This window comes from Mustela nigripes, chromosome 3, assembly GCF_022355385.1.
Source record: "Mustela nigripes isolate SB6536 chromosome 3, MUSNIG.SB6536, whole genome shotgun sequence".
NCBI classification, from domain to species: Eukaryota; Metazoa; Chordata; class Mammalia; order Carnivora; family Mustelidae; genus Mustela; species Mustela nigripes.
The window spans coordinates 75,740,787-75,767,215 of record NC_081559.1 but is presented as its reverse complement, the minus strand read 5'-3'; the positions used below and the strand labels follow the sequence as shown (position 1 = coordinate 75,767,215).

Here is a 26,429-nt window from a genome sequence, read left to right as displayed (position 1 = left end):
CTTCTCTGTGTGTGTCATAAATTTTTGTTGAAAATTTGGCAATCTAAACAATATAATGTAGGAACTACGGAAATTAGAATCTCCCTCCCCAGGGCTTGTTCTTATTACTGTTTGCTGCTGTTTGGTGATCTTTCTGACCTAATTCCATAAAGTCTGTCTTTGTCATTTTTGGCCACTGATGCCTCTGGTCATTTAGGTTAGCAGTCAGCTAATAATTAGGCAGAGACTTCCTCTACCGCCTAGTACCAATGAATCTCCTAATTTTTGACAAAGGGCTCTATGTGCATGTTGGGTATGCCTTTGTCATGGAGCCAGGCAGTGGGAAACTCTGCTACAGCCATTACTTCCAGCTTGTGCAGAACCTCAGGGGCAGCCAAGAATGAGGACTTAGTGCCTTTTTGAGTTGTTCCTAAAAACTGTACACAGCCCTGGACATATGGACAACTTTCTAGATCACCAGGGATATATTACAGCTTGCCAAAGCCCCTATGAACATATTTCCCAATTTTCTCCTCTTAAGCTTAGAGGTTAGTCTAATGTTTGCTCCAACTGTTCTCCATGACCCAGGCAACCACAATGTTAACAATTTCCTGTATTGTTTTTTGCAAATGCCCCAGAGAAAAGACCTTTCTTTTCACAGTAGTAAATCTCTTGAGTCCGGTGAGATAAAGACAGTCTTGCAAGGGGGCTCTTCAAGAGAACCACTAAATAGGTCAGCCAATGACAGTTGTCTGGGAATGGGACTTTGAAGGAGCTTCAACTGTGTTCTGCTGCTTCCAGTGGCTGCCAGACTGCTGGTTTTCACTGTGATTATGGGCCGTGAATTTTCAAGGCTACCACTGAGCTGGGGAGTGAAGATAAGAATAGCACAAGTTAAAATGCCACAAAACTAGCTGCTCTTACCCTGATTCTGACCTTTTTCTTGAATGAACTCTTCGTGACGTGCTGAAATCCTTTAGTTAATTGGCAAAGTTATGCAAAAGTTGACTCTGATCATTTCTTTCCCCAACTTTCTCATTGCTTTATGGAGGAGAAAATTTTCAGAAGTTCTTGCTTTGCTACCTTGCTGATGTCAGCCGAGGAGAGAGCTTTTGAAGAGAAGAGCAAAAAGAGGTAAGGGATAATGAAGGGTATGGGAAGAGAAAAATACAAGGAAGATAAAACTGGAAAATTCCAAGGAGCTGGTTGTGGCACGAATGTCACTTCTCTGTTCCTAAAGTTATAATTGCTTCTTAATCCCAGCCCTACTAGGAGGATATTAAGGCCTGAATATTCTTACCCTATGTTAAGCGTGCAACTCTACTGTTCTCTGAGTGTAGCTACCTTTCCAGTTAGGTAAGCCTCTGTCTCCACCTTCCTGCTCCCACCTGGTATCCACATCTAGGCTACAGGTTACTGCTTTAGTGTAAGGCACTAGCTAGAGACTATGTGCTGGTGCTGTCACCTCTCAAGTAGAGGAATATATGGGCCTAAGGGATTGTCTATGACAGTGCCAAAGCAGAGAAAGGTTACTGTCCCAGCCACATTTGGGTTGTTGATTTCTAGCCCAAACATATCTTTCTTCTTACAGGGACAAAACAAAAGTCCCCCCCCCACACACACTCCATTTTGTTCAGACAGTGAGAGTGACCATCTGATTCAAAGTCAGAACAGACAAGTAGAGCAAGACTAATCTAATCCTGATGCCCCACTAATGAGTGAAGCCAGTGACAAGACAAATCTGTGGCCAGTGATGACATTATGGAAGGTTTTAGACACTATCCACAGAAAGAAGCAGCCAATGAGAAAGTGCATATTTAAGAATTGAAAGAAAGGATAGGTTTGAATGGAAAAGAGCAAAGTTAAATGGAGTTTAGTACTGTCTGGATCATTGAATTTGAGGTTGGTGCCAAGTGCCTAAGAAAGACTTCTTAGTTGTCTGGTTCATACAGTAATTGGTTCTAGTTTTGTTCAAGTTGGTAGTTTTACAAAACAGGCTCTATTAACTCATGCTATGTGGGCTAATTTGGTTGTTTCTAAGTCTTTAGTTAAAAAAGAAATCATCCCCTTTATAAGAAAGCAGAAATGCCAAAACCTGAATGTCTTCAACTGACCGTTTGCTGTAATTTTACTACCCAATCAATAATTCCCATTGCACTGGGTTTGCTTAAAAACCATCAATCCACAATTCTATCATATAGATCCTCAATCTTAAACATTTAGACACTATAGGAAAACTACATTTAAATGGTCATTATAAAGGGATTTTTCCTACTTCTTTTGAAAGTTGGGTAAATATTCAATTGATATTTAACATAGAGTCTGATTTTATTGCTGAAATTAAACATTTATATGTGCACATTTTGAATCTGTGCCAGAAAATGCTAATCTCTCAGTCAGTACTGCAACTCAAGATTACATAAATAAAGTTTTCTTTGAAAAAATACTAAAAAATATCAAACTCTCCAAATAGATGGAAACGAATTTCTGCTTTTAAACTTTCTTGGGAAATACAATTCTAAGGAAGTATGAAAAATTGAACAGTTCATTATCAATGAAAATGAACCACACAGTAATGTTACAATAAGCAGAATTTATTAAGGAGATAAAATCTAGCAACTTCTAAAAGTGATAGGATAAAGATTTATCAGAAGTTTTTGTGTTGTGTTTTTGACATGATATTAGGTCATTTTATATTCATAAGTGCATTTTTCGTCTTTCCCCATGAAAAACAGAAAATTGTTGGAGGCAATACATTAATTGTATTTTTTCTTGTGTCTGATTAATCTTGCATACTCAAAAAAAGGAAACAGTTGGGATTACTCTTTATGCTAAATTGATAATAACTTTAAATTAATTACTGGTGTTGTTTGAACACAGATTTTAATCTCTTGATTGAAAAGACATTAAAACAGATCTTTAGCCACCTAATGACAGGAAACCAATTATCCGAGTGGATCACGGCATTGCAGATACTTAGGAAATATTCTTAACACAACCAACTAGGAAAGTTATTTTTGAGGAAATATCTTGGAGGTATCCTTTTTTTCAATTACCATCAATAACTTAAGCCATTTCTAAATGCAAATCTAGCCACTTTTTATAAATTTGTGCAGTTCAAAATTTATCCAGAAAGGAAATAGTGCCTCTCCTGACTCGTGAAAAATGTCACAAACAGCTGGAAACTAGGCAGGAATGCAACATTACCAATTAAAGTAACGAAGCAACATTTTTAAAACAAATTGTTTTGTATAGAAAACATTATTTTTCCACATAATTAATAGCCCTAATGGTATCTGCTACATATTCAAAGTAAGCAGAAAGACAAATGTTTCCTCAGAGAACACCCAGCCCAAATATCAGTAGATTATTTGACTATGTGACATCCCCAGAGGCAATTCTGAGCTGAGTGCACAACTGCCTGTGGAGCTCACCAAAAGGCCAGATGTTGCTACTAGAATGTTCCAAGCCGTGGCATCTGGGCCTTGGCAAGTCCCAGAGATAGCCTTGGGTCTTGTGCCTATTGCTAAAATAGAAAATGAAAGAAAGTTCCACAACAGAGAATCTAAATGATTTTGAAGAAATATTCAGGAATAAAAAGTAATTCAAAGTAACACTAGCTTTTAGTAAATTATTGGTTTGTCTATACCACATAAATACATGGGGAGAATGTCAAAATAGTTTCAAGGCTGGTAAAATCATTTTCATTGACTTTCACTGTGTTCTACAATAATTGAATCAATCACTTAAATTAGTTTCCGGAAACTGAGAATGCACGTTTTTCATTAGTGAATAGCAATAACAGAAGGAAGATAGCCATAATCTTAGTCTCAGACATCAGGTAGTTTTAGAGTTTTTGAACTATTTTTCATCCCATTTTTTTTTTAATCTTACATTAGTCATCATACAATACATCATTAGTTTTTGATGTAATGTCCCATTTCTATTTAATTTAAGGTTTGAAATGTAGAAGTCAAAATATGGCTGTTGGTATACAAAAATGAATTGTTTTATGGATCTCATTTTATTAAGGTATTTTGGGAGGGGTTAAAATCATAGACTTATAGGTAGATTCTGAGAAATAACATGGTAATAATGAGAACTTTGAAAATTCATACCTTTAACTTAGTAATTCCTCAACTCTTAGGAATTTGTCCTAAGAAATGAATTAGATATAGACAAAAATTTATTTGTATGTTCATTGTGAAGGTAAATAGCTAAATACTAATACAAACATCCAATAATAGGCGTGGTTACACACAATAGAGTATTTTATACCATTAAAATAATTTTAAGGACTGTTTATTGGGATAACAAATGCTCATGATATGTTAAGAGCAGGAAATAAAACGATATGAACAATAGAGCCCCAACTGGAAAAAAATCAGGTATAAACTGACTGAAGACTAAAAATATATAAAAGTACTAGGATTGTTATGTTTGGATAGTGGGCCGTAGGTACTTTTTTATTTTCTTCTTCATTAGTTAACATTGTTTACATATCTTATAAAGATCATATAATAAACATTTTAAAATATTTTGCAAAAAAATAAAAACAGTATGTTTTATTATTGCATTAGCAAAATGTGTATAGTTTGAAAAGGCAGTAAATCAACCACAACTTCTTTAGACCTGAAACACTGAAAATTCTCTAGCTGTTTTAGCTTCCACCCAAGTGTTGGGATTTCTGCTTTCCTGAGGATACAATTAACAAATCCTGAGGACACAGTTAACAAATACAGTTAACAATTCCACCTAAGTGTTGGGATTTCTGCTTTGTCTTTCCTGAGGATACTACTATTCTGTTAGAAAACTGTATGTGAAAAAGAAAAGAAAAATCCATTTTTAAACCAAAATAACATTTCCGAAATACATTGAACAGTGCTGCATTAAGAAACAATTTCAAAAAAGGAAACAATTTCAGGATGATAAGTGTCCTTTTGTTATAAATTTGGTTTATCTCAATTTATTCCAATTTTAGTATATGTGCTGCTGAAGCGAGCACCTCAATTTATTCCAAAGGTTAAATCACTTACAGCATCCTTCCCAAGATACATACCCTGATCCATTTCCCTCACACTTAACACTGAATATTAACTGTAATATTTTTAATGGGTTTTTCTTTTTTAGTTAGAGATTTTCAGTATTGTTTATTTCCTATTATGAATTTACTTATCTCTAGTGTCTAAAGAATATGTATCATTATATCAATGTATTAGATTATATATATTTCCAAACATACTTGGAATTTCAATACTTTAAGTATTTAATACCAATATCTATATTTTCATACAAATCTTATGTTTAATCACAAACATAAAAATCTTCTTCTTCTAATAGCCTCCTGGCAGCCAGCTTAGTATTTTACTTACTTGGGGTTTAATTTTCACTGAACAGATTTTTTTTTTTTAATTCCAAGCAAAATCAATGTAATCTATGATAGATGCTCATTTAGCAATATTTCTGAGAGGTGGGGCCAACTTTCAACAGCAGCATCAAGAGAACAATACGTTAAATCAGATTCCCTCTCTTTCTGAGGATGGCAGTGTGAGCTCAGCTGGCCCCCAGTCCTCAGCCCAGCCCTCGGCAGAAGCAGTGAATTCAACCATAGCTACAGCACAGTCTGATCATTCTCCTGATGAAATTACACTGATCTAATTTGCACGCTGTGAAGACATTTGGCACTGGCTGGATGTGAGCCTTGACATCTTCATTGGAACTAAAAGTACACTAAGAACTGACATTACATTTCACATTCTCTTCTGCCAGGTTGTGGCATTTCATCCTCTTTAAAGGCATTATTTCAAGAACATTTAATTTGGCTTTGATATGCCTGCCATTTTGCTGGGTAGAACACACTGAGCCAGAAAAGCTCAGCTGTAATAAAGTTTGGCACCAAGCGCCCACCATATACCTGCACCATCCTGTGCAATTTAATTGGCATTCAGTGGGTTGATAAATGGATTGGCTTAATGAGACAATATACTTGACATATGCAGGATTCTCCTGAGGAATAGGATTCATTTTTTTCACTTCACACATCAACATGTTACAGATACCAACACAGTCACTTCTAACAGTGGTGCTGTAGCCAATGGATGCCTTCCACTGGACTGACCAATAGCCCTGTTACCCTCCGACCAGCTCACGCCTTTCTCCCTCAGCACCAAGCCACGTATGGCTTTCAAAAGCTGTTTTATTTTGTTTTCTCCCAGACACAAGGAAGAAGATCGCCCCTGTCCCTGCTTTATTTACATAAATCTGGATTTTCCTATGAGACCAAATAGCCATGTGGCCTAAACAGATTAGTTTTACCTGCTGTAAACCCCTATAAAACACAAGTAATAATGAATTCTAGGTATAACGACTGGCATTCAATTATGCAGAGGAGTGAGTAGGTGCCATTCTAGCCTCAGAAATACTGGTTTCTGGAATGAATTAATTAAAAAAACAAAGACATACCATTTTTCACTCCACAGATTAGCAAAGATTAAAAAGCACCATAACGCTGAGTGTTGGCAGGGGAGCGAGGAGGCAAGTGTGGCATGCTCTGCTGGTGGGATTCTAAATTAATACAACTTTTCTGGAAGGCAAATGGTAATATGTATCAGAAGCCTTAAAAATGGGCATAGCCTTTTACCAGGCACTTCTACTTCTGAAAACAGACCACAAAGAAATAAAGACATGTTTAACTTGAATTGTCAACAGTGGCTATCACCTCAATTATAACAGGAAAAATTCTAAAACATCTAGGTGTCTTTAAAAAAAGGAGATTACCTAAATAAAATATGGAATACTTATATTCTAGAACCCTATGGTGCTACTAAAATAATGTAGTAGAAATATTGGTCATGAAAAAAAATGTTCTTGATGTCTTTTATGCCAAAAATGCATTACAAAGCACTAGTTCATTATTAGTCAACTTTTTTGGTGAATAGTTTACATATAAACATATCTATAAATTCACACATGGAAAAGTCAAATATCAAAATAGTGATAATGCTTGCTTCTGAAGGTGGACTTAATCAGAGGTTTGTTTTTCTTAATGCTTGTTTTAAAATAATTTATTTAAATGATTTAATTACGATGGCATTTTAAACTTCTCAAAGAATTTCTTTCCAACAAATATGTGATATTTGGAAACTTTTTTTTTACTGTATCCTAAGTCAAATTCTGCTCACCTAATTTAATTCTTCTTATAGTTCAAGGTCATTTAATATTCTGTTGAACAGCTGTCCAGGTAGACAGAGAATTCATCTAGGACAAATGAAGTTTCTTTCTACTTCCAGCTTCCTGGGATTTCTCATTTCGCTAGTAACAGCTTATTAGTAGAGAGCAGATTTCTAGAACGCAGTTGACATTCAAAAGACTTCTGGAGTTTACAAATTCCAACTACAATCTTTCCTAAAGGGAAACAGCTTGGACAAAATTTTTGTTTTTATGATGCTGATGATTTTTTATTTCATTTTTTTAAAGATTTTTATTTACTCATTTGAGAGAGACAGAATAAGAGAGCATGAACCGGGGGGAGAGGCTGAGGGAGAGAGAGAGAGAGAAGCAGACTCCCCCTGAGCAGGGACACCGATGTGGGGCTAGAACATGATGTGAGCCGAAGGCAGACGCTTAGCTGACTGAGCCACCCAGGTGCCCCTGCTGATGATTTTTTTAAAAAGATAGAAAAAGACAGAAAGTAAGAATCCAGACATGAAAAGGTTATTTATTTAGATTTGCTAAGGTCCCATGGGAACCATATTATGCCAGCCACTGGGCAAGATGGGGTACCTGCCTTCAAGTCTGCCCAGGTAAATAGAAAAGGGAAGATAATTGGGATGGAATGAAAGTGCTTGAAGGGGGAGATCAGCTTAGGGTAGCCAAAGTGCTCCATAATAACCAATTGGAGGGCTTGGTTAGCGGTTCGACCCAGGCAGGGTGAGGCGCCTCGTGAACAGTGTCCAGGGCAGCTGCACGGCTGGCAGCCTCGCGGGCCTCTGCGCCCACACACTACCTACCCCTGGCTTCCTTCCTGCCTCTGAGGTGGGGAGGATGCCCATGAGCCACTGCTCCTCATTTCAACTGGGTGCCAGTTTGGTGCTCTCCATTCTGCTCCAAAGGAAGTTCCAACATGCAAATAAGCCCAAGGAAATGAAAAAATGAAACGGTGTGTGACAGTTTCTAATTACTGCATAAAAACAACATATGGAAACTTCATTGTCCATTTCATCGCCCAACGTGTACCATCAAGTCAGACTTCTTCTACTCAAATCACTCTCTGGAGCATTCAGACCTGGTTTATTTCAATAAGAAGGATTTTTCACCCTTTTAAAAATTTCTGATGGGGATAACAGTATTTTTTTGTTGTTGTTTAATTTTAAACATCTTGATTATTAGGAGGTTTTTAGAACCTTGCCTGTTTTCTATTTGAGTTTTCTCATTGTATTTCTAAAGTGAGTTAATTCTATTCCCTAGGGCTACTCACAACCTGGATTGATGTTGTCCATTCCTCAAAAGTTTAAATTAACTATCCGTAAGTACCTTGTATAAATGCTTGAATGGGTCCCTAATCACTTATTAGAGGAGGCAGGAGGATGGATTTGGCACTTGTAGTCTGCTTTGGTGTTCAAAAGACATATGACTGGGGGTTCAGAAAAGAAAAAAATCAGGGAGATACTGTTTGGTAACTTAAAACAGGACAATAAGGCAAATTGAAAAAAAAAAAAAAAAACCACCACAAAAATTAGTGAAAACAACATCCTGAAGTAGAATGGAAGGAGGGTCAAGAGATGTGAAGTCTGTCCCCTGCTTTGTCGCAGATGTACCTGTGTGATCCAAAGCAAATTCTTTACTTCCGGATCCGCCTTAAAATAGAATTTAGGCTATGGGATTTCTAAGATTCGTTTCCTTTTTCCTGCATTCTTAGACTATACAGAATGATTTAAATACTATTTGTTTTCTATATGGGACAAGACACTGCTCACCAAAGGTTGCCTGCACTTAAATGCTAACCTTGGAGTAAAGTTTAAGAGTTGAGGCAAGACCAAAGATGCAAGGCATATATCATGTGCCCATTTGCTAAAAGCAAAACCTTCCAGTTTCTCTCCTCATCCCCCCTGGCCACAGAAGCAGAGTCAGTTAATGAATCAGAAAAAAGCTGGTTACCAGATGTCCTGGCTTATTAACACGCACATCGCATTCTGTAATGGCATTCAAGAGCAAGCTGTGTGGAACCGAGAGATGGCAAAGGAAAAGTTCTTCTCTCAGATGAGCTTCAAAATGTGGGTGTCTTGATAAATTTAAGGAATGGTTGCTGCACAAGTTCATTTCAGCTATTGTCAGGCATTCTATCTAGGGGGAGCCTCCCTGGTTTACAAGAGACTCATCTCCAAGGTCACTGGACAACGCGTCTCTCTCAGAACTTCCTCCTTCCTCTAATCTGTGCAGAATTGCTGACATGATCTCTTATATGTGGAAAGGAAGACATCGATAATAAACTTTGGAGCAATGCAAAGGAAAAGCTAATTCTGTTTGATTGGTTTTCACCACAGCTAATTTTAAAGCCACCCATTGTTCAGCTCTGCAGTCTAATTTTATGTTAATATCCTGAAAGTTGTCAAATCTTGGCAAAACCTATGCATAAATTACACAGAAAGTAGCTCACAGGAGGGGGAAAAGTAATGACTGTCATGGTTAGCCAAACCCATTAATAGTCTGACAAGCAATAACCCAGGAGCTCTGGTCAACTGCTGCAGACATCTGTGAAACTTTTGCAATTAATATCATTTTTTTCCCTTTTTTTGTTGTTGTTAGAAGAAGCATCAGCTGTGAAATAGCATGCAACTGACTGATCATTATCAGCTCTGCCGGTAAGAGTTGGGTTTATCATTTTTCTTGGTTGACCATTGTCCCCCTTTTCACAAAAAGCCACTTTTTTTTTTTTTTTTTTTAAGTAATGCAGTGTTTTTCAGCACAAAGATTGATGATCTCTAGAAAACAGTTGCCATTGGTGTGTGGATACTCAAACAATAAAAAAATCAGATGCTTCAATCTCGAATTCATTACTGACTTTTTACCTCCTGTGAGGTTGGAAAGAAAGATGGGGAGGCTTAAAATCTCTCTTCAAAGCTACACCCTAAGTCCTAGGCTTGCTGGTAGATCATCTTACTATGTCTTCTCCTACCTCTTTCCACATTACTCCAGCACACTTTTCCTGTGGATAAGGGCTTCAGGGTAAAATAAATGTATACACCTGACTGATGGTTAAAACAATATCACTCTGTATGTGTGTTTACAGATACATACATAATCTACTGCTCATTTACCCAGAGGATATTGTTGGTAGAATTAGTTGAGTTTCCAGATATGCCTGGAAAGGCTTCTCCATCTTTCCCCAGAGCTGTTATTGTTGATGCATCTGGCATAGTACCTGGCACTGAGTGGAAGCTCAAAAATATTTGTTGAATCAATGGGTAGATGGATGGATGGATGTTCCCTGGGCATTTTTCCATTTATGACCATTTTGCAGCTTCATTTGTTGATTTTATGCAGAAATTTCTTGCTGCTAAAAAACATTTCCTGTGTGTAGGGTTTTCTCAGAATGCTGACAGAAGACCTGCTCTTAAAAAACCTTATAAGCAATCTGAAACGTCTGCCTTACAAAACCATTTGGGACCCAAACTCTTTCTGAGCTCCTGCTTTGTGCCAGGACCTGTGCTTGGGCATGGGTATAAGAAGATGAATAAAACAGTTTTTGCTATCATAGAGTTAATTCACAGAATGTTCAGAGGCAGCCATGAGAAAGGTGATTCCAAACAGAACATGGTATATGCTGTAACAGGTTTCTATAACACAGGTTTCAACAGACTTCAAGGAGCAGCAAATTCTACCTGGTACTGCAGGGAAAGACATGGTAAAGAGACATTTGGACCACATCTCATTTAAAACAAAACAAAACAAAAAACAAAACATTGGAAGAGAGAGTGAGAAAAGGCTTTTGAGGCTCAAGGTCTGCATGTGTCAAGATACAGAGTCATAAAAGGGCATAGAATTTTAAAGAATAGTGAGATGGTCAGTGGCGAGAAGCAGAGGGCATGGGAGGGTATGGCAGGAGATGAGGCTGGAAAGGAAGTGAGGTAGGATAAAAATGGCCTTGGTGCCATCCTAGTGACTGCATTGTATCCTGCAGGCAATGGGAGATGAATGGAAGGGAGCCTTTAACCAGAGAATCAACTCCATAGGTCTGCCTATGATGGCTAGTATTAGTGGGGACGGGTGTGAGAGGGGAGGAGAAAGGGACTGAAGAATCACGATAGGTAGACCAGTGAGAAAGTCATTTCAATAGCCTCATAGAGAGATGATAAGAAAGGAGAAGCAACAGATTTTGAAGACATTTCTGCAGTAAACTGTCAAGATTGGGTGATTGATTGCATGTGGGGGTAAAAGAGCTATGATAGAGGATGACTCCTAGTTTTTGTGTAAATAGCAACACCTTTAATTAAGACAAGGGCACAGAAAGCAGCTGGCTGAGGTCGATGTAGGAGTAAGGAAACTGCAAGGATATAAGGGAAGACAATATGTAAATTGTCTGGAAATCAGTCTTTGGAAAATAATGAGTAGACATACACCGAACCATTTCCAACTACCACCGATAAAGCCAACAAATCAAACAAGAACACAATAAAATCTAACAGATGCTAACCAAAGGCAAATGCCATTGGAAAGACTTTTAAGGACTAATCAGGAGGAAAAACAACTAAAATATACAAATAATAACTGGTCCTTTGAACTTACATAAAAAGAGCTGACTAACAGGAAGCTGTTTATAGCTTCTGAGTTCTGAGCTTTCTGAACTGACTACTGAATGATATGCTCAATCTGACCCATTTCTTCTTCTTTCCCTAAATATTATAGTAACATTTACCAAATGAAAATGATATTCATAAAATCTAAACCCCCTAACAGTCACAGTCTTCAATTTGGCAACACATGTGGATTCCTCTCTAGCCTTGTCAGAACAGAACATATTCTGGACAAATTGAGAAAGAAGAAAGTATTGGAGCCATCACATAAATGAATGCCAGTTGTCTGAAAAACAAGTTTGCTGTCATCTTGGGACACATCATTTTTAGAAACAATGACCCATTTGGCAGCCTCACACATGTTCCCATCTCTGAAGCTTTCCAACATTCCAGGCCTTACTTTTTTTAGGCTTGAGATTTTCTTGATTATAAATCTTCGGTGAAGCAAGTGCAGAATCTTAATTCCATTCAGTATTACTCATTCCATTCACACTTTTTTTTTTTCCCCTCATTGTGTTACTGACCCTTGTTTTACCGCTTCAGAGACCTTGTCTGGACACCTCATATCAAATGGCAGCAGTCTGGAATGTCTAATTATTTCACTGTTGAACTTGCACAGCTGTCCTAGATGGTCTGTTTAGTAGAGCTGGTCCTCCCGCTTTTGAAAACAGCCTTTGTTACATGGCTTCCTTTATTAGAAAAAGTTACATTTTGGCTTAGTCAACCTCTGAAGGGCCCTGAGTTAGTACTATTCAAATTATCAAGCTGCACTTTTTTGTCTTCTTATTGACTTTCTATTGATTACACAAAGTTTATAAAAGGTAGGAAATTAGGCATCCCAGAACCCAGAAAATATTCTACCTGTCTCCCAGCATCTGGCAATATCACTCCTCATTAAATTTTGACTTGAAATGGTTCTCTTGGTATACATGGGATTTTCCAGAATATGTGAACTCTAAAGTCAAAAGAAATTTCCTAGAGAATCTCTAGCCTGTAGACCTAGGTTGAGAGAGATTCTGGGAAGTTAAATGTTTCTCTTTTGAAAAGGAGGTCAGACTAAGTTTCAAGGAAAGGAAACCGGGTCACAGAAGTAAGAGTGGTAATTCAGTCAAAGAATAGGCCTTTGTTGGGGAATCACAAGGTGGTGGAGCCCCAGAAGCAAAGAGACCCTGTCTTCAGTGAAGGCCTTTGACCAGCCCTTCTTCCTTGTGGGGGTTTCTTCAATATCAATTGCTCTTTTGTACATGTTTGCCTTTTAACCTGATTTCCATTGTATGGTGATGATTTTCCCTTCCCCATCTTTGAGGTCTTTAGATAAAAGTAGTCAAAATGATTCTTCCAAGTTCTTTGTAGAAATAGCTTAATAGGCTGTTTTAATTTTTCATTTTATTCAGATTTTTCAGTTTTAGTTCTAATTGTATTGCTATGAAATGAATGCAACGTTTTCCAAAATTATTATAACCAGAAGTAGCTAAGAATATGTATATTGTTCTTCATCTTACACACCACTGTTACAACATAGCTCATTTATAAATTTAGAATCCTTAAAGAGTTATTAATCAGAAATGACAAGTTTAAAAAATTGAATCAATGCTTCCTCCAAAGATAGTTTACAGATATTTAGATAGGCCAAATAAAAATAATAAAATGTGAACAGTCCTTCTTTGTAATTAAATGGAAAAAAGGGGTGCCTGGGTGGCTCAGTAAGTTAAGCGTCTGCCTTTGGCTCAGATCATGATCCCGGCGACCTGGGATTGAGCCCCGTGTTGTGCTCCCTGCTGAGCAAGAAGTATGTTTCTCCCTCTCCTGCCCATTTTCCCTCTCCTGTGCTTGTTCTCTCTCCTTCTCTCTCTCTCTCTCAAATAAACAGAATCTTAAAAAAAAAAATGAAAAAAAAAATTACCACTTTTCCTACTCCTATTCTTCAGGAAAACACTAGAATTGAAGTCTCAGTTTTCAGATTATATGTTTGAATCTAAACGAAGCAACATTTTGGCTATGTTTATCTAGCTAAGAAAAATTAAGCTCAATTTTCAGCGCTTATGTATAGTTAGGGGAAAATGATTATAAATGGTATTTTGCAACTACATCAGTTTAACATGTATTCTTAAGTCTATGGATACTTTCAAGAAGCTGATGACATAATTGTTTGAGTAAACACATTTTTTTGAAAAATTAATACATTTCAAATAAAAAAAATATGTAGCATGTACTATAGTAGGTATCCCTTTTTCTCTTTAAGATGAATGGGCTAATTCACAACTTGCTGCAGGTCAACAAGGCCAAATGCCCTGAGCAATATGGAGAGAAAACCCATAATGAAATGGCTAAAGAGTACAAAGGGGTCATTGATTTATAAAGTGTATAATGTTCTGGTCTCTGCTTTATATTATGGACATTCCTCTATAATGCTTTTATTTCTGGATCAAGTAAGTCAGCCCAAGTGGTGGCCATGTAGAGGAAGCCTGGGCCCCAGGTTTGAGCCTAGGATCAGCTTTTCAGTAGTTCAAGGCTATGAATCTGTGCTCAGATAGAACTTTTCACGTTTCTCACCAAAAATGAGGAAGGAGTAGAGAATGCAAGTTGCCATCTGATATTCACCCTCTCCCTCTTCCTCAGGAACAAATATTTGTTTGGGGGTAGAAAGCAAGCAACCTACTTACAATTTTCTTCCTCTCTTACACGTAGGTATGACCCAATGAGGTGCTAGCCCGTGAGGGGAAACAGAATTCTGGGTAGGCTGCTCAAAGGGAATGGACTCAGCAGAGATATTTAATGTTTTGTTCTCTCTTCCTCATGTTTGGACTGCAGATGTGGGAATGGAACTCTGGCTGCCATCTGGAATTATGAGGTAAACTTGAGGGTGGAATGGGAGCCAAAAAATAAAAGGATTGTGGATTTTCCATGACTGTGGGGCTGTCACATCAGCCTGGACTACCTAACTCCAGATTTCTCTATTTGAGAGTTTTAAAGTCACTATTGTTATGGTTTTCTATTATATGCATCCAACTCAAGGTGGTAAGAGGAGGAGCATTATTTCATTTCTGCTCTTATTGGGAAGGTTCATATGACCTTCGGTTTCACACTATATGTAGTATATGGTCACCTGTTTCTCTTTTAATACTGATCCCTCCCCCTTTGATATAAAGTGGAAAATCCTCAGACTAGAATGTGTATGTATTGATTCCTATCTTAACATATTTAATCACAGAACCCTAGGAGACAACCAGCTGAGCAAAATGGCTTCAGACGTAACACTGCCAGCCTTAATTGGAGTGTAGAGTGGGGTGGGACAGGGAAATACAGGCCAAGTGGGCAGTGCTCAGTGACAAAGTGTTGTATCATTGTAGAAAGCCAATCAACAACTAAGCATTTGTCTCCCAGAATCCTGTTCAAGGTCTACTTGAGTAAGGCAGTAATAACACATGCTAATACTGGAAGGCTAATTAAGATTCCTAAATTATAAAATCTCTTCAGAGCTACTGTGTCTCCCACTTGTGAAGTGTACAAGGACATAATTTCACTATTTTAAGATAAAAGAATTAACAATACTGTGGAAAACAATAGCTTCTCTTGCATTGTTTTGCTTTTTGTTATTGCTACTGCTACTTATTGGCATGGAATATGATCAAAATATACATAGAATAACAGACCATTGAAACTGGATACATCTTTTGTATCAGGATACTGTAGGCTACATACGGGGGAAGGGGGGAGAAGGAGGGGAAGGGAAAAAATACCCACAAATCTCAGAGCCCCCAGCTAGGGACAAGAATTGCTGATATAAATAATCAGGCACTGCCTGTTAGTCAACTTTTTATCAGCTGCATCTAGTAATAGTCAAGTATAAACCTCCTTTGAACTCATATGCACAAAAAGTCAAACCAGAGAAAATGCTTATGCTCCATGAAGCTCTCAGATATCAACTTAAAAATGCCTGCTGACAGCAGCCTGGGTTAACTCCAAGAGACTAACAATTTCTGGCACCTGGATTTCAAAAGGGAGAAGGGACATGAGAAGGAAGTCCTTCAGAACTTCAGAGAAGGAAGTCCTTCAGAACAGATTATCGCTGATATCCTTGCCGGCGAAGAGGACGGTCACTACCTCACTGTTGGTGAACTTGTGAGAGAACAGCATCTCTGACGTCCTGAGTATTGGGGGAATGCTTTATGGGGATTTGGGAAACATAAATAAAGAAAAGAGAATTTCAAAGCCTGATCAGTTTTATGGCATTATTAGACAAATACATGGGTCATAACGTATTTCCTTCTACCTCCTACATATACTATTTAATAAAAACTGTATGAGGATAGTATTTGCCCTGATACTATTCTTTCTTCACTCAACAATGTTTTCTTTTTTCTCCCTCAATAATTCTCTATATGGTGATAAAATATTTTCTCAAAATGCCTAGTATCCAAATATTTCAACATATCCAGGGGCCTGATGGAAGTTTTCATCCTGAAATCTCTTATATCTAAAGTTATATAATTCCTGCCATGATAAACAAATATAATTGTTATTTTAATGGTCATTGACAATGCAGTTACTATAGTGCCATAATTTTAAAAAAATGCTTTTTCCTGGTGCATTTCAGTGACAGCTGGAAGTAATTTTTAACTAGCTAGTTGTCCGGGGCAGATACAATGGCCCTGAGGTTCAAGGTCTTACGGCTGATATCAGGTATATCTGGTGTTTTTTTTTTTTTTTAAAGATTTTATTTATTATTTATTTGACAGACAGAAATCACAAATAGGCAGAGAGAGAGGAAGGGAAGCAGGCTTGCTGCTGAGCTGAAAGCCCGATGCAGGGCTCAATCCCAGGACCCTGGGATCATGACCTGAGCTGAAGGCAGAGGCTTTAACCCACTGAGCCACCCAGCTGTTTTTGACATTAGGATCTGTTTTTGACATTAGGATCACTACTATCTGGCTGAGCTACCAATTCCTGATTTGAGATGCCACAACACAGGTCTGTCTGTTTAGTCCTTCTGAAGGTAGGGGCAAAACTAGGTTAGGGAGATGGTATCAAGGTGAAGAGCGCAGACTGAGTTGACTTCTCTGTGTCTCTGTAATCTTCTAAAAGGCTTATAACCTCTGGGGTACCTGGATGGCTCAGTCGGTTAAGCATGTGATTCTTAGTTTTGGCTCACGGTGTGATCTCAGGGGTGTGAGATTGAACCCTGCATGGGCTCCTTGGTGGGTGTGGAGTCTGCCAAAGGTTCTTTCTCTCCCTCTACCCCTTCTCCCACTTCTCCCTTTCCAAAATAAATAAATGGGGGAGCTTTCAACCTCTACTTCTAGTTACCAGGGATCAAAGCCATTATTAGAAATGACCATTGACAGTATAGAGCCTTCACCTGGACTCTTCTCCTTTGTTTAAATTGTATTTGTTCCAAGTAGCATTTTTCTTAAACTTCAAGGCCTAATGGAATCTAGTGGAAGAAATAGAAGTGAGAGTACCTAGCTTTAGCACCCCAGTAGAACTGCATACAATGGGGAAAAGATAATTCTCCAAAGAAAAGAATGAGAAGAGTGGAGAAGGGGTGCTAAATGGCTAAGAGGCAGTAAATGTCTACCTCCTTTTTAGCTGGGGGAAAAAAAAAAAGCTTACTAAAAAAATTGAAGCTGAAAAAAATGGTTATCTTTATACAAAATACAAACAAAAGAAATGAAACTAAACTAAATACAAACAAAACCTGCCTCTGAGTTAAAAGCAGTGCTGTTAAATTTTAGTATCAGGACATTTCTTTCTTTTCATTTTTAATTTATTTTTTAAATTTCTTTTCAGTGTTCCAGAATTCATTGTTTATGCACCACACCCAGGGCTCCATGCAATACGTGCCCTCCTTAATACCCACCACCAGGCTCACCCAACCTCCCACCCTCCGCCCCTCCGAAACCCTCAAATTGTTTTTCAGCGTTCTCCCCTTCCAATTTCCCCCAACTCCCTTCTCCTCTCCATCTCCCCATGACATCTGTGTTATTTCTTATGCTCCAAAAATAAGTGAAACCATATGATAATTGACTCTCTCTGCTTGACTTATTTCACTCAACATAATCTCTTCCAGTCCCGTCCATGTTGCTACAAAAGTTGGGTATTCGTCCTGTCTGATGGAGGCATAATACTCGATAGTGTATATGGACCACACCTTCCTTATCCATTCATCTGTTGAAGGGCATCTTGGTTCTTTCCATAGTTTGGAGACTGTAGCCATTGCTGCTATGAACATTGGAGTGCAGACGGCCCTTCTTTTCACTACATCTGCATCTTTGGGGGTAAATACCCAGTAGTGCAATTGCAGGGTCATAGGGAAGCTCTATTTTTAATTTCTTAAGGAATCTCCACACTGTTCTCCAACGTGGCTGCACCAACTTGCATGCCCACCCTTTTTCTTTCTTTCAACTCTTCTTTCTACCACGAGATTCTAAAATAAAACTCAGCAAAGAATACCAAGTAATTCTAAAGGTACTACCAGTTTGCCTGACTGGTTGGGCTCCAGTATCACTCATTGTTACTTATTTACTTAAATTTCCAAGCTATGAGGATATAGTTCTGAAGTCTGGATAAACTTTAGACTCTCTAGCTACAGAAAGATGGTGCAGTTGGGCCATGGAGTCATTTCTAAGAGATTTTTGGCATCAAACAGAAATGTGACTGGAGAGGCTTAAAGCACAAGTAAAGAACAAGTACTTAGGAAAAACATATGATAGAATCATAAAATCTTATGGTCATGACAGAGTTACATCAATTTGAAATGGCAAGTACTTGGCTTACAAAGTCATCTGATCTCACCCGATACTCAAAATATGCATCACAGATCATTCAAGATACTATCTGCTGATTAGCTGCAGAGAAAATTGCCCATTGTTCTATCCCTCCCAAGCCCATCTACTGTAACAGTGTTCTCATTATCTTTTTAAAATTTCAAACTAGATCTCTGAGACTCCTGATAGTCCTGCTCCAAAAGCACTTATTCCCCAGCCCTATCATCTGCTACAAGTCACAGTGACCTTCTTACCATTTTCTTAAACACATCTCCATCATTCACTATTTCATGACTCTGTGTATGTTGCTTCTTTTTTCTCAAATACTCTGATATTTTTACCTACTGGTGAACTTCTTTCCATCCTTCAAAATATTTTGTCCCTTTTTTTATCTTCAAGAACTTCCTGAATTCCACCAAATTGAGTTTCTTATTCTTATCATCTGAACTCCTGTAACACTTAGCGTTTCTCTCTCTAAGATAACTTTCATTGAGTTTTGGTGTTTATATATTTGTGTCCCTCATTAGGCTTCATGACACTTGAAGGTAGACTTATGTCATTATCATCTTCTTCTTTGTCGTCCTCCTCCTCTTCTTCTTCATCTTCATCTTCTTCTTCTGCTCCTCCTTCTCCTCCTCCTCTTCAAGATTTTATTTATTTTACACAGAGAGAGAGCACAAACAGAGGGAGTGGGAGAGGGAGAAGCAAGCTTCCCAGTGAGCAGGGAGCCTGATGTGGGACTCGATCCCAGGACCCAGGGATCATGAGCTGAGCCAAAAGCAGATGCTTAACAAACTGAACCACCCAGGTGCCCTGTCTTATTCTTCTTTTGATCTGCCCTATCTTAAAGACAGTCTGACCACTGTAGATTCTCAATAAATGATACTGACCGAATAAATGAATATCATCTGACTTTCGTAGCCATTCTGCCATAAGCCCTGAGAAAGGACGGGTCTTTGATTCGATGTTACATTTCTCTTCCAATTGAAAAATACATATTTTAAGATTCATGTGTATAGTATATGAACTACCTTCACTTGAAATATTAAATAGGAGTTTATAGTTTTGCTTGATTCAGCTTGCTTTAGCTTTATTCATATATTGGTTTTTGTAAATGTAAATTAAAGTGTTATGCTATTTAGGGAAGCTGAGATTAATCAAAACCCCTGTGCTTTAAATGGAATATCCATATTTATTACTTGAATTATATATAATTCTGTTTATTTTAACAACATTTTTCTGCATACAGCTTTGAATCTCATGGAGTAGATGTCCATTTTCAACCCCAACTCATCATATAGTATTCACAGGAGTGTTTTGTTTAAAAATGCACAAAGGTATCTTATTAAATAATGTCACAAACATGAAGTTCATTATTATGCAAATGCCATCCTTGGAACATATTTGTTAATTGCAACTCATTTGCATAATTAATGAACTCCCAAATGAATTATGCCTTTACAGATTTGTGCAGCATTGTTTTAAAATAAATTATAAAATACATGTCAAAGGAAGAGTGCTTTCTGGGTTCCCACAGCATTGTTTGAAAATTAATTACCAAATGCTTGTCAAATTAAAATGAGTTTGTAGTTTTTACAATGTTATTTTAAAATTAATCACAAAATAAAATGTCACTGCATTAAAGTAAACAACTTGTTATTTTCTCTAAAAGAACCACAGAAAATAACGTTTTAACTTCAATTACATTGTTTGGTATAGTGATTCCAGTGTTTTATGCATTTCGTTTTTACACTGTGACTTAACAAAGTTGTTAGCATGTTAATGTTTTGGTAAATTGAGATTTAATTTAATTTTATTATGTAGCTTATTTTATAAAGTTGATGATTAATGCATTGAATATGAACCCAGTATGGGTTTGTTCATGATAAATTGGGAGTTTAAAAAACATTCAAGGTCACTTGAATCTGTTGTACGAACAGTATTCTTAAGATTTGTTTTATTGAAATTTTGACTGCTGCCAGTTAAAATGATTAAAGGCATACAGCAGTGCTATCTTTCTACATATTCTGACATAAACAGTAGCATAATTCCTTTCTTCGGTACACTGAAATCTTCCAGTCCCCCATGCTACTTGTTTCACTCTGTGGAAATTGTCTGCTGTTGCCCAGAAGCCCTAGTTATACCCCCAGTCCTCTCCAGTCCACATGGAACCCCCACTATCCAAATGCTGGATGGAAAATGCCAGTGTACTTAAACAATGATTTGACCAAAATGATTTTCCCAAAACAAAAGATTTGGTAAACAGTTTTCAGGAATTAAGGTTTCCAACCAAATACCCTTCAAAATATTAAAATACAAGAATAATAATAATAATAATAATAATAATAATAATCCCTGCATAGGGGTATAATGCCTAATAATGAAACAGTCACTTCAGAATAATTTTGTCTTGCTTTCTTTTTTTTTTTTTTTTAAATAATAGTACCCTCCCTTTGCTCATCTCTTCTTCTCCTTATTTCCCAAAGCAGACCAGTTGTCTGTGGTTTACATTCTATCTTGTCAGTTCTTGACCACTGAATGTTAATCTATGGGGGAAGGCCTTTGTTTGATATGATTGCAACTATGCAAATCGATACCAACTAGACAATAATTCTTAAGTTAGATGATAAGCCATTTTCTTTCTGTTTTTGTTTTGTTCTGTATATAGCTGCTTTTCTAAACTCCTATGAACTATTCCAGTTTCCTTTGTGTAAACTGATGAACACAGTAGTCCATTTTGAAGAGGAAACATTTCTTCTAATTTATAACTGGTATGTGAATAAGAACCCATTAGCTCATGTAGATTAAAGAACTTAAGCTTCTGCCATTTCCTATTCAATTCTGGCACAGATATTACTCAAACACTTAAAACATGTATTTTTTTTTACAATCAAATCAAATATAACTGCTGTTGTCAGAGCTCTGATGCTAGACATGTTCCTTTGTTTAAATCCCTCAGGAGAGTTTTACTTGACATCCTTTTTGAAATTCTATATCATTATGCTTACAAGTACAAGACAACAAAACATCTAACAGACAAACTATCTCATAACTAACATTTTTAGTGAAACAATAACCACATACTGAGAGCATAAGTGAATTTGTACAGATGCAGGATTTTTGAATTAATTGAATTAAATTAATTTCCATTGAACTAAAGCAAAAGTGTTCTAGGAAAGAATATGATCCACAATTTATGTTCTTCAATGAACTGTAGTCTGGGAAGCAGTTGTAGACATTCCAGTCTTTGGAAAATTTCATATTGATTAGAATAAGAGTAAACAAAGACATAATTTTGTTGACTGAATGTCAACTTTTTGTGAAATTCTATGAAGATCACTGATCTTCTATTAATATAATCTTCATTTTATAAAAATGCATTCAGTTAGGCTTGAATTTAGGCTTTGTAGACTGCATTTATTTCTGTATTTTATTATACAAATTCAGAATTTTAGGCTGAATTCATTTCTGCATTTCATTATACAAATTCTAGAAACATGGATAGGATTGCTATCCTGTGAAATAAATCAGAATTCAAGCTTTTTTAAAATTAAAACCATAGCTTTTTAGCTGAGTTGGGATGTCAATTTATACAGAATGTCATATACACCAGTTATCAGAGTTGGAGGAGACAGTAGGGTTTTTCTTTTAAGTTCTCCTGGAGGCCTTTCCAAATCCTCCCAAAGGGGCCCTATTGGTTTTTTCAGGAGGTTTTGCCAAGCAGATTTATGGTCCAGATCAGGATGAGAGCCCATGAAAACTAAATCTCCCTTTCCTTTATTTCCATGAGTCTACCACGGAGAAGTAGGTTCAGTAGTGCTTTGTTAATCAATGTTATCCTTGAGACTGCAATGTTTAGAATGTTAATTTTCTACAAATTTTGTTCTATTTATCCGAAATCTACTCCTCTCGTATCCTTTCCTTGATGGCATTTCCAGGCATAAAATATATGCTATTCCAGGATTCCTGGGTGGGTCATTTGTTAAGCATGTGCCTTCAGTTCAGGTCATGATCCCAGGATCCTGGGACCAAGTCCTGCATCTGGCTGCTTGCTCAGCAGGGAGCCTGCTTCTACCTCTGCCTGCAACTCCTCTTGTTTGTGCACTCTCTCTCTCTGACAAATAAATAAATAAAATCTTTGAGAGGCAAACTGAGTGCTTGGAGGGGGGATGGGGATGGGGTGAGCCTGGTGGTAGTTATTGTGGATGGTACGTATTGCATGAAGCACTGGGTGTGGTGCATAAACAATGAATTTTGGAACACTGAAAAAAATACTATTCTAAATTTGTAAGTTGTATATATATTTCAAGCTACAATTAGGAAATTTACATTTCTTCCCAAACAAGTGGTAAGTTATTTTTGCATTATCACTGGGCATCGTTGGTCATTTCCTTCATAAGTAATTTTAGAAAATAAATCATCTAATTTGTAAAGAACAGAAATAATTCTCCCATACAACCTTAATACAATATTGCATATATTTAAATAACTAGAAACCTTAGTCTCTTTGAGAGAAAATTTTAAATATTGCTCAGTATTATGTGGGTAAAATAACCGAATTGTATTTTCACTTTTTCAATTACATGTTTAGTCTATATAGATACATAGTTAGAAGGAATAATAAGCATTCCATGGCTTTAGAAATTCATTTTATTTGTTTATTCTCTTATTTTTGTGTGTACTCCTTTCTGAATCTTAACTTGTGACTGAATGAGCCACAGACTTACTGAATATTCATGCATAGCATTTGAGATCTTTCTTCCCTAGAGTTTAAGCTGAAAGACATTGTTGATATATGTCCACTGTGACATATGACACACTTTTGCAGTTATTTTTAATTAGATATAAAATATTAATCAATTTGAGTTTGTGTATAGAATGTATTTGGAGGAGGAGGAGACTTGAAGGCATATTGTGACAGAATTTTAATTTATTTTAAAGAGAAGTTACATTAACTCAAAGGCCAAAAAAAGTCTGTCTCTAATGGCCCCCTTTGTGATCTAAAGGAGGGAATTCCCCATAACTACAACATACAGAGAAGACTAAAATCCCTTTCTGGTTTGGTTCCTCATACTAACCCCAAATAGATAAAACAACTTGTTTTCTCCTGGGATTAAAAAGCAAGAAGCTGAACATATGACTCTTCTTCAAATCATACACTTGTGCTACTAGGGATATCACTTAGTGCCAAGTTTCAGTGAAGAGAAAGCATCTAAAGAAATTATGATTGTGGCTGGACCCCTGTCATGCAATTTCAGGTTTCCTTCTGAAAAGAGGTCTAATGCCTGGAATTTAAAGAATTTGCTAAGGCTTCTCTGCTGAGACTATTAGATGACTATTTTTAAGGAAAAAGAGTGACTTCCAGTAAATGGTATTTTAGAGATGTGATTATTTAGGATTCCGGCTGGTCAATCCCTCTGACTTCTTAAATCATTGAGTAGCATCAAGAACTTCCATTAACTTGGGCTACGCATATACTGTGAAGACTCTGTGTTCTTGAGTTTGTCAGTGAGCGCTAATCCACACATTCTGATGCTTAAATGTTTTTTAATTTCTTCAGTTTGGTTCTATCAGCTAACACAGTGGGGAGTGGGGAGAAGCAGATGACAACTGACATGGGCAATTCTCATTTGATAAGTTCAATGATGATGGTGTGTGGAAAGGCTGCTAGTACAGCCTGGAGAGAACTGGGTCAGACAAGCCCAGAAAGTGCCCACTTTCCCATCTTCATCTACTTAACTCCTATTCATTACTGAGATTTCAACTTCTATGTAACTTTCCAGGGAGGCGCAGACCACAGGCCCAGCAGTTACGTAGTGAGTATCTGCTGAGTACATGGAAGAGCTGTGACTCATGCTGTCCTTTGGGGCTGCACTCTCAAGAAGAGAACCCTGTGAAGAGCTTTTGCCCTCTAACTGAAAAATGTACCAAGACTGGAGATTTTGGTTTTATTTTTTTGTTGCTGTTGCTCCACACTGCGGAGAGATGTGAGTGGCAAATGAGAGCTACAACCTTTGGTGAAGTTCTGCCTATCAGAGGAATATATCAGGTCATATTGTATAAAAATAAGGATTTCTTTGAAAAAGATGGATGGTACTTTGATAGGAATTGCATTAAATGTGTAGATTGCTTTAGGTAGCATAGACATTTTCACAATATTTATTCTTCCAATCCAGGAGCATGGAACATTTTTCCATTTCTTTGTGTCTTCCTCAATTTCTTTCATGAGTACTTTATAGTTTTCTGAGTATAGGTTCTGAGTCTCTTTGGTTAGGTTTATTCCTAGGTATCTTATGGTTTTGGGTGCAATTGTAAATGGGATTGACTCCTAATTTCTCTTTCTTCTGTCTTGCTGTTGGTCCATCAACAGATGAATGGATCAAGAAGATGTGGTATATATACACAGTGGAATACTATGCAGCCATCAAAAGAAATGAAATCTTGCCATTTGTGACAACATGGATGGAACTAGAGCGTATCATGCTTAGCGAAATAAGTCAAGCAGAGAAAGACAACTATCCAATGATCTCCCTGATATGAGAAAGTGGTGATGCAACATGGGGGCTTAAGTGGGTACGAGAAGAATAAATGAAACAAGATGGGATTGGGAGGGAAACAAACCATAAGTGACTCTTAATCTCACAAAACAAACTGAGGGTTGCTGGGGGGAGGGGGGTTGGGAGAAGGGGGTGGGATTATGGACATTGGGGAGGGTATGTGCTTTGGTGAGTGCTGTGAAGTGTGTAAACCTGGTGATTCACAGACCTGTACCCCTGGGGATAAAAATATATGTTTATAAAAAATTAAAAATTATAAAAAAAACAATAAAATGATATAACTAAGAAAAAAAATAAGGATTTCAATTTCTTTTATATTTAGATATGCCATTCTACGATTGTTTCAATACGTAAACATAGTAAGGCTAAGAAGAATTTGGAAGCATATGCCAGCATAGTGTTTTTACCGGTGTTTTGAGGAGTATGGCTATTTTGTATAACCAACATAGCACAGTAGTTAAAAGCATGGGTACAGAAATATGATATGACTTACTTTTTGATGACTTCAGATCCTTTCCTGTGGCCAGATTCTTTCTCTGTAAAATGAGCATAATAATGTTACCAAATAGAGTTATTGTAATTGAGATAAGGTATGCAAAGCACTAAGTACTTATTTTTAAGAACAGGAGATAGATTTTTAGCTATTCTTTGCTTTATGAAATGGCAATTATGGTTTTCTTCTCGTGTAGATTCGACTGAAAGCTAATAGTGTATATAATTCTGCACTGACTTGATTTTATGAAAGGAGAAAGAATTTCAGCATTTAATTGGGTGGCTGGAGTGGGAATGATGACCAAATAGAGTACAAACCAAGTCAGGAATGTAATGTATAGAGAATCTCCATTAAACTTCCCATTCAGGGAATCTCTAAACCATAAAGCATACAGGATCACTTCAGGGTTTAATCAGTGGAGAATTTGGGCTGACTTGTCTTTAACGAACTAGTGTAACATTCTCTAATATTGTTCCCACATTTACCTATGATGCAGGGTGCTGGGCTACTGCTCCAGTCTTGGCACATTTTTCTAGTTAAAGGGCAAAAGCTCTTCACAAGGTTTTCTTCACAAGGTTTTCTTCACGAGAGTGCTGTCCTTTGGGACAGCATGTGAGTGCATGTGGTCTGCACCTCCCTGGAAAGTTACACAGAAGATGAAATCTCAGTAATGAATAGGAGTTAAGTAGATGAAGATGGGAAGGGTGTAGGAGAAGGACAGGGACCATACTGAGAAAACTGGACATCTGAAGACATTTCAAAGACATAAAATTTGCTATGATGTAACTATCGTTTAGAATAAATCTGATATGCTTGTAAATAAAATATTTAGCCAAGAAAA

The 26,429-nt window shown here is 37.2% G+C and overlaps 1 long non-coding RNA gene across 2 annotated transcripts; it reads left to right on the top strand.

The window, feature by feature from the left end:
* Positions 1 to 131: 131 nt before the first annotated feature.
* Positions 132 to 25,184, top strand: LOC132013027 (uncharacterized). 2 transcript variants are annotated; one of them, XR_009402850.1, is made up of 6 exons: positions 132 to 1,113; positions 8,446 to 8,503; positions 9,784 to 9,839; positions 14,583 to 14,622; positions 24,322 to 24,525; positions 24,909 to 25,184. It is a non-coding gene; the product is annotated as an uncharacterized LOC132013027 (long non-coding RNA). The 2 variants fall into 2 exon arrangements; XR_009402849.1 differs by lacking the exons at positions 24,322 to 24,525; positions 24,909 to 25,184 and adding an exon at positions 15,773 to 16,035.
* The last annotated feature ends 1,245 nt before the right edge of the window (positions 25,185 to 26,429 follow it).